Source organism: Bubalus bubalis, chromosome 8 (genome assembly GCF_019923935.1).
Source record: "Bubalus bubalis isolate 160015118507 breed Murrah chromosome 8, NDDB_SH_1, whole genome shotgun sequence".
Taxonomy (NCBI): Eukaryota; Metazoa; Chordata; class Mammalia; order Artiodactyla; family Bovidae; genus Bubalus; species Bubalus bubalis.
Genome location: NC_059164.1, coordinates 8,462,022 through 8,477,582, shown reverse-complemented (window position 1 = coordinate 8,477,582; position 15,561 = coordinate 8,462,022). Strand labels below are relative to the sequence as shown.

Genomic DNA, 15,561 nt, shown 5'->3' with positions numbered 1-15,561 from the left:
ACTTGAGTGGCTTGAGCTCTCTGACCTTGGCCGGCATGCCACACTAAGGCTGTTGTGCCTTCATCTAGCCCCACCCCACCCGCAGGCGGAGCCCCAGCGCAGGGCCAGGCTTTGCCGTGTGTCTCCCTGGTGGCCAGCACGGTGCTTGGCACCTGGTGTGCTCTCGCTAAATGCTTGTACAGTGAGCGTTTGGTCACTGTCTTGTTATATAAATACCAGTGCTAGGTGTGCAGGTCTTTTAAAATACTACGATACACAATCCTCATCTTTAAGAAGTTCAAACCCAAGCCTGAGTAAGCATCAGAATTGCTCAGGAAGCTCTGAAAGTACTTATTTCCAGGCCTTATCCCCAGAGATTCTAATTTGGTAGGTCTGAGTTGGCCCCAGAATTCCATGCTTTTTTGGTCATTTTCCAGATGTCTTTATTAATAAAAAGGTTTTAAATTTTATATTGGGATATAGCCAGTTTAACAATGTTGTGATAGTTTTAGGTGAACAGCCAAGGGACTCAGCCACACACACGCATATATCCATTCTCCCCCAAACTCCCCTCCCATCCAGGCTGCCCCGTAACATTGAGCAGGGTTCCCTGCGCTATACAGTCCATTCTTTTTAAATAAGCTTCCAGACCCCTCTGATGATCAGATTGGGACCCTTGGACTTGTGGGCGGTAATAAAAGCCTTATGTTTTTACATCTCTTTTTCCACATATGAAGTGTTTTCATATCCCCCCTCTCACTTGATTCTTACTTTCTCAGAATCTCAAGATTCTAAGAATCTCTGCAGTTTGTGAATGAGGACACAAAGTCCAGAATGTTCCCATGGTTGGTGAAGTCCCAGTCTGGGTCTGGAGCCAGGATTCCCTACAAGCTCAGCATGGTTTCCTTCTCACTAACTCCTTCCTATGAGTGATGACCCAGGCTTGCTCTACTGGGTAAAGAGCAAAAAACCGTACTGTTGTTCAGTTGCTAATCCGACTCTTTGTGACCCCGTGGACTGTAGCCCACTAGCCTCCTTGGTCTATGGGATTTCCCAGGCAAGAACATTGGAGCGGGTTGCTGTTTCCTTCTTCAGGGGATCTTCCTGACCCAGGGATCTGCATTGGCAGGCGAATTCTTTACCACTGAGCCACCAGGGAAGCCCAACAAACGTTACAGGTCATCATTAAATGAACAGTGAGTAGGGCTCAGGCCTCTCCCCTAGGCTCTTTGGGGAGAAAAAGTGAGAGGAAAATATTGGCTTCTTCACCCCACTCCAGCCCTCCACCCTTCACCCTGGAGAATCACACTGGGAAAAGAATCAGTTATGGAGACAGGCTCTCTCAGTGGTAGCAAGTAATAAAGGTTATTTCCTTATAGGTGTGTTTTGCCTAGAAAATCAAGAAGCCAACTGAGAAAGTCAGTCCTACTGGGCGGAATAACCTTGGCTCACGTGCCACGAGGCCCCTGGAGAGGGACCACGTGGTAAGCCAGGCGGCGAACCAAATGCCCTCCTTTATCTGAACGTGGCTCCGGAAGCAGTCCTCTCGCTGCCCTCTGGCTGGTTACCTAGCCCGTCCTGCTTCACTCTTCTATCTGTGGTGTGGGTGAGGTAAGTCGTGACAGGATTTATCTCAGCGTTATCACCTAATCCAATGTGACATCAACAGTGCCTTTGACAGCAGATGGATGAAGATTCCAGCTGCCTTTCTGGATTAGGAGCCCAGCAAGTTTCACTTTGCAATGACAGGCTGTGAGACAGCACAGTCAGCAAAAGGTGCCCCCATTTCCCACGCAGGTACGTGGCCCGCAGCTCTCGCCTGCCACGTCCCTGACAAGAAAAGGCCAGGGGCTCAGTGCTGCGAGCGCTGGGCTCTCCCATCCTTCAGGGATGCGGCCCCTTCGGGCTGTGTCTGAGAGTGAAGTGAGGCTCTGTGAAGCATCCAGAGCACTTGTGCTGACCGCGGGCAAAGGGAGTTGGGGTGGGGAGACCAGTCATTAGAAAAATAAGCAGAAACTAATGGTCTCCTTTAAATTCTGCCTGCGAGCGTTTCTGGGTGGAGGAGCTTCTCAGGAAGGTTTTTTGGTTTTCCTCTCGAAGGCGACTTTCTTTCATGGGCTGGCATCAAGTGTAAACTGAGGAAGTTAGGAAAGGGAGATGGAAAGACTGACACTTCAGCTAGCCAGTTATCGGAGCACAGATACTCAAGCAAAATCTCCAATGGTCTTTATTTCCTGATACTTAGAATTGGAAATTAACAATTCTGAAAGGGTAGTTGTGAAGAAGGAGGCATTCTGTGATGATTCTTCCTTTAGCATCTCCTGGGTTGAGATTTTCTGACCACTTTACAAAAATCTGATCTCATTCTTTGAATTATACACACAAATATACAAATCAAAGGGCTTCCCAGGTGGCTCAATGATAAACAATCCACCTGCCAATGTAGGAGATCTGGGTTAGATTTGGTTTAGGAAAATCCCTTGGGGAAGGAATTGTCAGCCCACTCCAGTATTCTTGCGTGGAAAATCCCATGGACAGAGGAGCCTGGTGGGCTGTAGTCCATGGGGTCACAAAAGAGTCAGACACAACTGAGCAATTAAGCACACACACATGCACACATACAAGTTCAGATCACCTTTTAAGAAATCAGTTTGAGATGCCACACGCTTGATGGGAACCCTTCTCCTTTTAAACTGAGCTTTACAGTCAATGGTGTGTTCCTTTTAACCATAAGATATGTGTCTACTGACTCTATGATTACACAGCTCAGAAACAGGTGCCACCAGGGTACGATCTCATCCTAGCAGTGGCAGCAGAGTTGGCTGGGGATCCTCCTGGAGATGTACAACTGGTCACTTCCTGATACGAAGGCCAGCTGTGTCCCTGGCTGTGCCCACTTCCCACTGCACATAGATGAAATCAGAGAAGGGGAGAGGGCCAGGAATGAAGGTGCTGTGTAGACTGTGAGCCTATACAGTGATGTGAAAATCTGAGATTTGAAGGCTGAATCATACTTGCTCCAATGCCAAGTTTCTCTTCTGTGCTCGATGTGATTGGTAGGAGCTTCCTTGGGAACAATGGGTACATCCAAAAGCCTGGGTTATATGAGTTTTATGTGTTAGTCTGGGATGGCCTATGAGCTCCAGTATTTTTATTGGGGAAAGCTGCATTTCGAAATAAAACCAACAAAAACAAGGTCTCCTGCAACTTACCAGAACAGGATCCGTGAGAGCATGTCAAAGTGGTCATGCAGATCTTAAAGAATGGGTTGTGGTGGTTGGACCGTTCTCCATGGGAGCTGGCAAGGTGGCTAAGTTCACAGCTTAGGCATTCGGATCAGTCCCCAAGGGCCTCCATTAGGATGTCTCAGCGTCCTTGTGAAGATCTCCAGTTACAGTCATTTGTGTTCCAGAAGAAGAGAACGTGGAGACTTTAAATGTCTTGTGAGCGAGGTGATCCACATTTTGTGGGTTTTGCAATGCTCGTGGTCACTGTAGTCTTGTTAATCTTTGTTAGGAACTCGCCACAAAAGCAAACATTCTAGTCATTCCGTGAGCAGAGCGCTTTTAGTTAGCTATGTTAAAGGCTTGGGCATCGTGTTAAAGAGCTTTCTGCTGAGAAGACTCAGCTGAGACATCCCTTGGCCTGGGTTCTGCTTCTAAGCCTCCCAGTCTGTGTAAGCACACAGATTAGTTATCTAAACAGGGCCCTGGACATATTGAACCCCTCTACAGCAATGCCAGTGGACTACATATTCTTTGTAGCTTCAGTTTTAACTTGCTCATTTCTTCTTTTAAAGGAGAGGCAAGATATGCCCGTTGGTGACATCACTGGTACTTTGAGTAACTTCCTTGTAATTGTTGTGGGGATGGCGTGCCTGCTTGCCTTTAAAGATACTCATTGAGTCTAGCAAGACAGCCTGTGTTTTCTGGTAAGATGAAAAGCAATAAATGTAATCTCTCTAATATTCTTAATATCTCTAATAGTCTTAATAGTAACGAATAAAGCTCAACCTGGGCAATTGGGCAGCTAACTGGTGAAAGTGTCTCCCAAAGAAATGGATATCTGACAGGTTTTTGAGAAACAAATTTAATTAAAACCTTATTCTGTAAGTCTACTGCTAAATGAGTTAGAATTTCAGAATGTGTCTGAAAATGACATTGTCCTCTTACATGATGGTCTCTGGAGACAATCTTTTTTTAAGATTTCACTAATTTGGATCAAGAAAAACTCATTTTCTAATATTTAAATTATAAGAGTTAACTAAAATGATCTTAGTATAGGTAGTTTCTATTTTTATTAACATTGTATTATTGTACATGTATTTTAAGTCTTGGTTCCTCCATGAAGAACTAATGTATTAATGACCATTTTAAATGTAAAAGATGAAATGCCTTGTTTCTTTATTGTTGAAAATACAAAGACATGCCCCTGTATGAGGATATTGGTCAAGCAACCTACTAGTCTAGTCTAGTAAGAGTAGAATTTTTTCAAAACACTATTGCAAATTTTTATTTGGGGATTTAATTTGGGGGAATTTTTGAAAATAGTCTAAAGAGAAGTGGAACCAGCCCTGGAAGATTGACTAGGTTAAAAAACTTTGCAATAATATTTTGGACAATTTTTAACTATAATAAAAAGACTAATTTTCCTTTTGGCTCAAAGACTACTCTACCAAAAAAAAAGTTTTGAAAATGTTTGGAGAAAGGGCAGTACCAGCAGAAGAAACAACACACGTGTCCTCACGCATGGCTGCCTTGAAGGGGCTCTAATCTGAACTTAATGATTATGAGGTATTTGCTTACAAATCAATTCAACAACAGAATGGGAGAGATTATGTTTTTAAAAATCTGTTTATGTTTTTAAAATCTGATTATCATAGGTAAGAAGTTTTGTTTTTTAAGAAAATAAAAACACATTGGTTTTGCAAATAACACCAGAGTGAAATTATTCTAAGATCACCTCTTAGGCAAAGAATCTTAAGCTCTTTTTATTTTCCAGATGGAAAAAAAAAAAAGTCGATACACCCAACATTCTTCTCTATGCCTAAGAGATTAATTTATTACCACTCTGGGGTAATATCAGTGAAAGTCATTCTGAGGTTAATCAAAAACTTTAATGCAAGGAATCCATGGCATGGGAATACTGGTATATACAGGCAATGATTAACTAAAAGTTTTCTTTATACATAAGTAACTAAACTGTCCATTAAAAACTTTTTTATAAAAGGCTGAAAACTTGGCAAATTCTTTTATTTAAATGAAGTTGATGTTCATTGTCTTCAGAACTAGTACGTTTATCTGTTGCACTGCATCAAAGAAATTGTCTCTGAATATTTTTGTTTTTACAAGCTTAAAGTGGATAAGATAGACCTTAAAAAGCTGCATATGCTTAAGTGTACAGTTTAATGCTTTGTTGGTTGTAAACATCCATGAAACCATCACCATAATCAGCATTGTGAACCCATCTGTCACCCACCAAAGTTTCTTCTTGCCCCTTTATAAGTCCTCCATCCACAGACAGCCACTGATTCACTTTCTGTCACTATAGATTCTAAGATTTTATGTGAATGGAGTCATACAATATCTACTCTATTTTTTCTGACTTCTTTCACTCAGCATAATTATTTTGAGATTCATCTATATTTTTGTGGGTATTGGTATTTTATTCTCTTCTATTATTATTTATTCCTTTTTATTCTACTTATTCTTACTTATTCCAGATATTCCTATTATTTATTTAATTTCATTGTTTGGATATACCAGAGTTTGTTTACCCATTTACCTGCTGATGCTTGTTTAAGATGTTTCCAGTTTTTAATTTTCATTCATAAAGCTGCTGTGAACATTTATGTACAAATCTTTGTATAAGCACATGATTTCTTTTCTCTTGAGTCATAGTTAAGGGCCTGTTTAAATTTTTAAGAAACCGCCAGTTTTCCACCGCAGCTGTCCTCTTTCGCATCTCCAGCAGCAGTGTGTGAGATTCCTGGCTCCTTCCTGTCCTCTCAACGCTTGGTCCAGTCAGCTTCCTTCAGGAGAGCCATTCTGATGTGTGTGAAGTGCCATCTCATTGTGGCTTTGATGTGCATTCCCCTATGGATACCAGTGTTGTCCTTCTTTTCATGTTTTTATTTGGCATCCATATTTCTTTAGTGACGTGTCTATTCAAATTGTACTGGTTTCCATTGGGTTGTTTATCTCGTTAACTAGTCATGAGTTCTTTATATAGCTTAGACACAATTCCTTTGCTAGATATTTATCTTGCAAATATTTTTGCGTAGGCTGTGGCTTGACTTATCCTTTTTGTAACTGTGTTGTTTGAAGAGCAAAACTTTAAAATTCTGATATAGTGTCATTTACTGACTTTTCCTTTTGGGTTTTGTGCTTTCAGTGTTGAGTTTTAAAGTCTTTGCCAAGTTCAAAGGTGCCAAGATTTTCTCCTATGTTTTCTTCTAGAAGTTTTATAGCCTTAGCTCTGACATTTAGGATTGTGAGCCATACTGAGTTAAATTTTATATGTATCGGTTAAAGGTCAAGGTGTATTTTATTTCATTTTTTTCATAAGTCCACCAATTGTTCCATCACAACCTCAGTGGACTATAGTTTCCTCATTTGTAAAATGGATTTACATTTTCCATCTCAAAGTTTGTTGTGTACACTAAATAAAACAATATATGTACAGTGCGTAGAACCTGATAGGCACTTAATAAATATAATTTCCTTCCTTTAACCACCCCCCCCCAAAAAAAACCTTAAAAAAAAACTATGGAATACTGCTTGCTGTGTATTAGAAAATGACTTAGCACTTAGTACAATATTTAAATAAATAAAAATATGAGCAAAGAATTCATAGAGGCTTGAAAGTTTGGTGCTAGAAAGATTTTTCAAAGCTTATTTCATTCAACCCTCTCCTTTCAGATGAAGAACCTGAAACCTCAGGGCTGACATGATTCACTCGAGGTCATTGACCAAGATGGTCAGAGATGGGCTAGACCCCAGTCTCTTAGCCCTCATCTCAACTCTTACTCATCATTATTTAATTGAAGGGTGGGCTATGAACAGATTTTTCAGAGGGAAAAACCACCACATACATTGAATTAGAATAGTTTTCAAAGAGACACATAGTAATTTCCTCACAAAATTATCACTAATTACATGTAGTAGTCTGAAAGCGCTAGCACACAATCTTCTATCCAAAAACACTGAATTCTTTATAGGTTGTTATTAAAAGATTTTGGAATAAGTGTTAGGAGTAAATTCCTAACATTATTGAGGGCTTTTTTAAATGAATAATAAAAGCAAAGTGTTTCTATATTCGGCTATGTGAAAATTAAATTTTCTGCCTAGCAGAAGACTTCATAAATTAGAATTTTAAAAACTGAGATGACTTAGAAAAGAATGGTAAGCTATATTAACAGGCAGTGAATTGATATACTTGATATACGGCAAGCTGTCACACATCAGCAGGGAAAACATGAGGACCCCAGCAGAAAACAGACAAGTGTGTCTCAGATAAACACACATGACCATTAAGCAGAAGGAAGGAGTCTCAGCCCACTAACATTTAAAGAGCACATCTGAAAACAATGAGATATATATTTACCTTAGAGACTGCGAAGGATTAAAAAGAGTGACAACACCCTACACCTTGGTGAGGACGTGGAAAAACGGGCCCCTTTCATGTATGCTGCTGCTATGAGCCTAGTATTGACACGACTTTCCTAGAGGGCAATTTGGCCACTTCTATGAAGAATTCCATGAAATGATCAGCCCAGAAATGCCATCGCCATGAATTTATCTTATATGCCTAAGTGCCTATTTTTATTAAGAAGTACATTGCAGGTTGTAATATCAAAAACAGAAACCATCAAAATGTCCACTCATCAATGAACCATGTAAAAATAATAGAGGAATGATGTGTTCACACGGCATGCTCTGTTTTTCTGAGAAGAATGAGGTTGCTTTAAATGTACCACCTCGAAAAGTGTCCATGACACGTTAAGTGAAAAGGCAAATTGTTAAGTAAGATATACAGAATGATCCTACTTTGTTAAATCAGGAAAGGGGGAAATAGGTGTTGAATATGCATGGAAGGAAGCTTTACTAGGACCCTTTAGAGAAAAGTTTCAGAACAAGGAGAATGTAGCCTAAGGCAGAAGGAAGGGTTTGGCTCCCATCGCTGGGAACACACAGGTAGAGCAGGCCCAAGGGGTAGCTGAAGTTGGGGGCTCGGGTAATGTCCTCATCGTCTCCCCCACTGACTCCACCTTCCTCCATGTTTATCGTCACTCTGTTTTATCCCAGACAGCTGCCTCCCTCAAGGAGCTCAAACATATGGCTGCTGGCTAACTTTGGGCGTCCGTGGTGGCTCAGTGGTGAAAGAATCCCCCTGCCAATGCAGGAGACCTGGGTTCAATTCCTGGGTCTGGAAGATCCCCTGCAGAAGGAAATGACAACCCACTCCAGTATTCTTGCCTGGGAAATCCAGGAGCTTGGTGAGCTACAGTCCATGGGGTTGCAAAGAGTCAGACAGGACTAAGCGACTAAACAATAACAAGCTAACTTCAGATCTTCCCGATAGAATGGCCTGAAAGAATAAGAAAATTTCCTGCTAGCTCTCAAAGGAACCCCAGCTAAGACTCTGACATTTACATCCCATTTCTGTTAAGGATCAAGCCCTTTCCTGAAGCGTGACTTGGGTCTGGGACCAGTGTTCATGCTCATGGCAGGTGAAGCTCCTGATCCCATCTCTGGGAGCAGTGGAAGCACAAGTGGGGGCACAAACTGGGGGGCAGCGGTTCCCCATAGCAAGGAATTCCACTGAACAGCCAGTGTCTACAACATGCTGGACACCTTTCATAACAATAACGTTAGGAAGTGGGTTACTATTGTAATTGAAAAAGGCAAAGATTGGGGCTACAGGAAATGGTATAAGAAATAAGCAGCCAACCAGGAGTCCTACATCATCCCTTATCAGATTTCCTTTTCAAGACTTACAAGAATAAAGAGACACATATACACTTGCATATTTTGCCATTATTTTGTCAAAATGTGGCATAGGTCTTTCTTGGCAACAAAGTAGTTAATTTCTTCTGGAAGGATACTGGGAAATGAATTTTTATTGAAGAGGCTGATTCAACCTTTTCCAGGAGCAGGGACTCTTGGACTTTGTGAGATAAGGGGAGGGAGTGCAAGGCCACGGTGAGTGCTGAGCTGGCTCTGTGTGAGCTTGTCCCGGAGCCCCCTCGGGGCAGGAGGACTAGAGGGCAAGGCCAGCCCCAGGCTTTCTGACAGCTTCTGAGCAGGCTGTAAATGTCCCCGGAATCGATTTTTCTCTCCAGAAAGCAGTCAGTGCCCTCTGTCACACTTGCGGCTGACTGTCTTCTCCCTGCCACCCCTCCCTCCCCCTGACAGTGCTGTCGAAGAGAAACCAGAAATGCAAAGCCTCTCAGTTAAAGTCCTTAGTTTGGATTCCACAAATTCTGCATTTGAGAGAAATCAGATAGGAGCTATAGTGAAGTTTCTGTATTTATTACCTCTGAATAAATGATTTATTTTGCAGATTATAGGGTAAATAAGATTGTAAGAGAGTGGGGAAGCTACTTCACTTCAAGCATCCTTCACTATTTCAGAAACATCCATCAATGGGTAATCAACTGATAAACCAGTGACTAATTATAAATCACTGCTGTCTATTCAATGAAAATTTTAAAAAAAAAATTCTCTTCTACTGGCAACTGTAGCCTGATTCCTCATTTCTGTGAATATCCTCAAAAGTAATTAAACAAAGTGAAGTTCCGAATGTTTTACTAATTCAGATTACAGGAGAGATTTTATTGTAGGATAGTTAAGACCCTGATGTGCGATGTCTGATATCAAATGTGATATCTGGCATAGTTATAGTGGTTAAGACTCTTCTTTGAAAGGTTTACCAACCTTTCATGTATACACACACACTCGCACAAATATATAATTTTATTTATTTATTTTTTAGCTGTGCTCGGTCTTCATTGCTGCATCAGCTTTTCTCTGAGGGAGCAGGGGGCTACTCTAGTTGCGATTCGAGGGCTTTTCATTGCAGGGGCCTTCTTTTCTTTCAACGCACAGTCTCTAGAGCAAGTGGGCTTCAGAATTTGCAGCACATGGGCTCTGTAATTGCAATTCCCAGACCCTAGAGCACAGGCTCATAGAAGGCAATGGCACCCCACTCCAGTCCTCTTGCCTGGAAAATCCCATGGACGGAGGAGCCTGGTAGACTGCAGTCCATGGGGTCATTAAGAGTCGGACACGACTAAGTGACTTCACTCTCACTTTTCACTTTCATGCACTGGAGAAGGAAATGGCAACCCACTCCAGTGTTCTTGCTTGGAGAATCCCAGGGATGGGGGAGCCTGGTGGGCTGCCATCTATGAGGTCGCACAGAGTCGGACATGACTGAATTGACTTAGCAGCAGCAGCAGCAGCAGAGCACAGGCTCAACAGTTGTGGGGCACCGGCTCAGTTGCTCTGTGGCATGTGGGATCCTCCAGAGCCAGGGATTGAGCCTGTGTCTCCTGCACTGACAGGTGGATTCTTTAACACTGAGCCATCAATGAAGCCTTAGCTAAGACTTTTGAGTCAGGGCTGGTTCAAGTTCAGGTTCTATCATTTCATGCCATCTTGGGCAAATTGCTTGCCTCTTTGAGCCTCCCTTTTCCCATCTGTATAATTGGATAGCTATACTGGCCTTATGGAATTACTGTGAGAATTCAGTGGGAAGCTTGGGACATAGTAATCCATCAATAAATACAGTAAATCCCCTACATATGAATGAGTTCCGCTCCAAGAGTGTATGTGTAAGTCCAATTTGTTCACAGCAACAAAGTCAGCCTAGGTGCCCAACAATTGGCTATATAGTACTGTACTGTAATACTGTATAAGAACAAGTGATGTCTACCATCTTTTCACCTCGCTCCACTCAATTATTTCACTGCTGTTTCCATTATTGTCACTTGGCACTTCTTAGCAGTAGCAGCTACATCATCACTACTTTTATACTTGCTTCCAGATGTCTTGGGCTGAAATAAAGATACTGAAATACTGTGCTCTATACAGTCCTTTATCCAGTAGTTATGTAATGATGTGAGATTTGAACCATAAAGAAGACTGAGTGCAGAAGAATTGATGCTTTTGAACTGTGGCGCTGGAGAAGACCCTTAAGGGTCTCTTGGACTGCAAGGAGATCAAACCAGTTGATCCTAAAGGAAAACAACTCTGAATATTCATTGGAAGGACTGATGCTGAAGCTGACACTCCAATACTTTGGCCACCTGATGCAAAGAAGCGACTCATTGGAAAAGACCCTGATGCTTGGGAAGATTGAAGGCAGGAGAAGAGAACGACAGAGGATGAGATGGTTGGATGGCATCATTGACTCAGTGAGTTTGAGCAAACTCTGGGAGATAGTGAAGGACAGGAAAGCGTGGCGTGCTGCAGTCCATGGGGTCCAACAAAGAGCTGGACACAACTGAGCAACTGACCAACAACACAGTACCGTACAGTAAGCACAGACACCTGTAGGGATGCACGCATGTGACGACGTACGCCAGGCCGGCGAACTAACTTACGTGAATGAATAGGCAAATGCACGTTCACCTCTTTGAAAGTTTGCAACCTGAAGGCTCGTGTGTCGGGGACTTACTGTATTAACTTTAGTTTTTAATCTTTTTTAGTCATGTGTTGTGTTTTAAAGGTAAATGACTCTCCTAGGTTCCCAAGACATTTCTTAAGTTTTGGTTTAGTGAGAACAGGATAGGGCTGGCCCTAAACACATGTTGGCCAAGGGCTGAACTGTACAGTACAACGGGTCATGGCGTATCTGAGGGGAGGAAGTCTGTCATCTGAACCGATATGTCAACTGTCCAGTTCATCGATTTTACAGGATTTGTGGATTCTTTCCTCAAGAGAACAACCTTCCCTGCTGTGTTCTACCTTTCCATTAGCAAACAAATGAACAAATAAACAAACAAACAGGCAATCCAAATTCTTCTCCTCCGGAGTTAGGCAGTGTTTTGATCTATTCAGCCTTGGAGGAGTCCCCCAGCATAGATGGCTTCCATTTTGGCGACATCCTCATGCATGGCACATGCAAGGAGCGTTTACCCACAGACCCAGCTTCCCAGCTGAGTGGTGAGCTGGGAAATTGCGGGGCAGGTCAAGCAACTGTCGTTTTTAAGCACAGAGATTAGCTCTTCAAATGAAAAATTCCACTAAAAGTTTACAGAAAGCTCACTAATACTCTTTGCATTTGAAAAATCATCTCTTTTCTTCTTTTTCCTTCTGTCTGTTTTGGGCTTACTCTTCTGCTTCTAGTTTCCTAAGGTGGAAGGTTAGTTATTGATTTGAGATCTTTCTTTTTAAATACAGGTCTTTAGCGCTATAAAATTTTCTTCTAAGCACTGACTTAGCTGTCTCTCATCATTTTCAACATGATGTATACTTTTTCAAAACAGTTTCTACTTTCCCTTGACCCACTGGCTTTTTAGGGGAATGTCTTTTAAAATTTTCCACCTAGTTGTGAATTTTCCAAATCTTGTCCTAATATTTTTTCTGCTTTGATTACGCTGCAGTCAGAGAATATGCTTTGTATGATTTCAGTCCTCTCTAATGTGTTGAGACCTGTTTGTGACTAACATATGGTCTATCCTGGAGACTGCTCCATTTGACTTTGAGAAGAATGTGCACTTTGTTGCTGTTGATTGGAATGTTCTATAGATGTCTGGTAGGTCTAGTTAGTTTATAGTGTTGGTCAAGTCTTCCACTTTGGTATTGCCCTTCTGCCTATTCTCTCCTTTATTGGAAGTGGAACGTTGAGGCCTCCCCAGCTATGATTACTGAATTGTCTATTTCACCCTTCAGTTCTGTCCATTTTTGCTTATGTACTTTGGTGTTCTATTGTCAGATGCATTTATGTTTATAATTGTTATATCCTCCTGACAGATTGACCATAGATGAAAACTTTTATACTATTTTTTATCTCTGTTAACAGTCTTTGTCTTAAAGTCTATTTTTTTCTGATATTAATATAGCCACTTCAGCTCTGCATTTGTTATTGCTTGCATGGCATATTTTTTTTCCATCTTTTTTGCCTTCAATCTATTTGTATTCTTGAATACAAAGTATGTTTTTTGTAGGCACAAGTAGCTGGATTTTTTTTAAGCCCTTTCTACCAATCTCTAGCTTTTAATTGAAGTGTTTAATCTATTTACATTTAACGTAATTGCTGGCAAATTAAGATTTACAGTTGCACTTTCTATTTTCCATGTCTCATCTTGTATATTCCTTGCTTGATCTATCACTGCCTTCTTTTGTATTAAACAAATGTTTTTAGTGTGCCATTGTGGTTTATTTTACTGTATTTTGGGAGTTCGTTTCTTAGTGGTTGTCCTGAGGACTACAATAAACATCTTAACTTAATATAGGCTAGTTTAGGTTAATACCAGCCTAATTTTAACAGCATAAAAAACTTTGCTCCAATACAGCTCCATTTCAACTCTGAACCCTTCCTGGTGAGAATAGCTTTTGGAGGGATATTCATTGTCTCCTTTCTGCTAGTTACCATTGGTTATGTCTCACTTTAGCTAATGGGTATGTCTTAAAGAATTCCTAATTTGTAGTTAGGAGTCAAATGAAGAGATAACGTAACCACGTTGCTAGCTAAGCAGGGAACATGACACCTCCATTTCACACAGGGCTTTTGAAGGCGGCATCCCCATTCACTGAGCTTTCCCAGTTTGCATTTGGCAGCTCACAAAATGATTTTATGTGCAACTGTAAAACTGTTTCCCACAGTGCTTTAAACAAACTATAATGCATTTTCAAATACAAAGGGCTATATGGAGATTTCCTGACAGGCTTGAATAAAGGTGGGAATTTCAATTTTTTATGAGATTTTTAAGCACTGAGTCTAAGACAGCAGCAGCTCACTCTTGCTAGCTATGAGTGTTCTGTAATTCCCAAGCTGAAGAGGGTAAATGAGCATTCCAGAGAATGCAAATTGGGAAAAAAAAATCCATTTACAATTTATGTGTCACAGAAACAATTATTCTTCACGTTCTATCATTAGGAAATGAGAAAGGCAAATCAACCTATATATATTCATACACATACATTTATATAATGTATAGCACATTTCTTTGTATTGCAATGATATTTGGCCATGGCCTATAATAGAAAGTGTGGCTGGTATATAGTAGCTTCTATATGGTCTTTCAAATCATGTGTATCAGTACAATTCAAAATAGCTTGCTTATTTGCTTGATTGGTGCTGATGTTAGGTGGATCTGAACTTGAGTCGTGGTGTTGCCACTTACTCCTGTGTGACTTGGTACTTCATCTCTCAATCATTTAATCTCTTTATGCCTCAATTTCTTCAACTAAAAAAAGAGACATAAGTTTGATACCCACATCACAGGGCTATTGAGATGATAAATCAACGTGATTAGTTATTGCTAATAATGTGTGTTAATTAAAAATAATAATAGAAACTATTCTGAGCACTTGCTACATGCAAAATAATGTAAATGGTTTGATAAGTGGTAGATGGAATATACCGAATCCTTGTGATTCAAATATGCTTCAAGGTAAGTCTGAGAAACAGAAAGTAATGACATAAAGATTGCTGACATAAAGCAAATCTCAATGGAATTTCTAGGGGAATTGGGAACAGTAGGATTAAAATAGAAATTGCATTGGCATTGTAATGTATCTACTTACCATTTTCAACATAGCTCTTTTTTGGGGCAGTTTTTCTCTACACTTGTACTTTCTTCAACACCCTAAGAAGTTCTATTTATATTGATTGGCCTTTAAGTTCAATAATAAATTATCTTCATTTGGACAATTAAAGATATTTTAAATTTATATATATAAATCATATAAAATAATATAAAGTTATTAATATAAAATAGATACGAGTAAAGTAAATTATGTTTTAAATGGTTCTGAATGAGCTTTGTGATTTCTAGTCATCACATTTTATTCACTTCACTTCTTACTTAAACAATATTTCTGTCTATTATCTGTCAACTCATAGCCTAGCTTGTCTTTAAGAATGATCACCAATACCACTTCTTCTCTGAAACTTTTTGACAAATCTGGCTTTTCAGCTGGAACTTAGAGCTCAGCAAGGTTTATACTTTTTTTTTTTTCCCAAAGATGGAAAAGTGGCCATTTAGAAGTAGTTTTGGTTTGTCTCTACAGTAAGAGGAAAAATTCACCTTTATAGGAAGAGTTCTTATTTGGAGAAAGCACTCTTAACATGCATTTTGATGATGCAGAAGTAAAGCCAAAATGCTACTCTGGAATGGGGACTCTCGGGGCCGTAAGTAGCCAAACTACCTTGCACAAAGATGTCAATATTTGACTTTACCATGGAAAGAGTTACATCTTCAATAAATTAGCTTTTGCCAAAATAATGGTGCACAACACAAAACCTCCAAACGCAGTGACTGAAACAGAAGTTGTTGTTTTTCCACAGATCTGCGTCAGCTGGGTTGGTTTTGCTTCACACTGCAGATCTGCAACTCCGGGTCTTTCCCTC

General features: G+C 40.5%; 1 long non-coding RNA gene across 1 annotated transcript in view; it reads left to right on the top strand.

Annotated features, from left to right (window-relative positions):
* The first annotated feature begins 283 nt into the window (after window positions 1–283).
* LOC123334634 overlaps window positions 284–15,561 on the top strand; it is a 66,848-nt gene continuing 51,570 nt past the window's right edge. The window contains exons 1-2 of the long non-coding RNA XR_006641301.1: window positions 284–1,590; window positions 3,779–3,910. This is a non-coding gene — a long non-coding RNA (uncharacterized LOC123334634). The remainder of the gene's footprint in view (window positions 1,591–3,778; window positions 3,911–15,561) is intronic.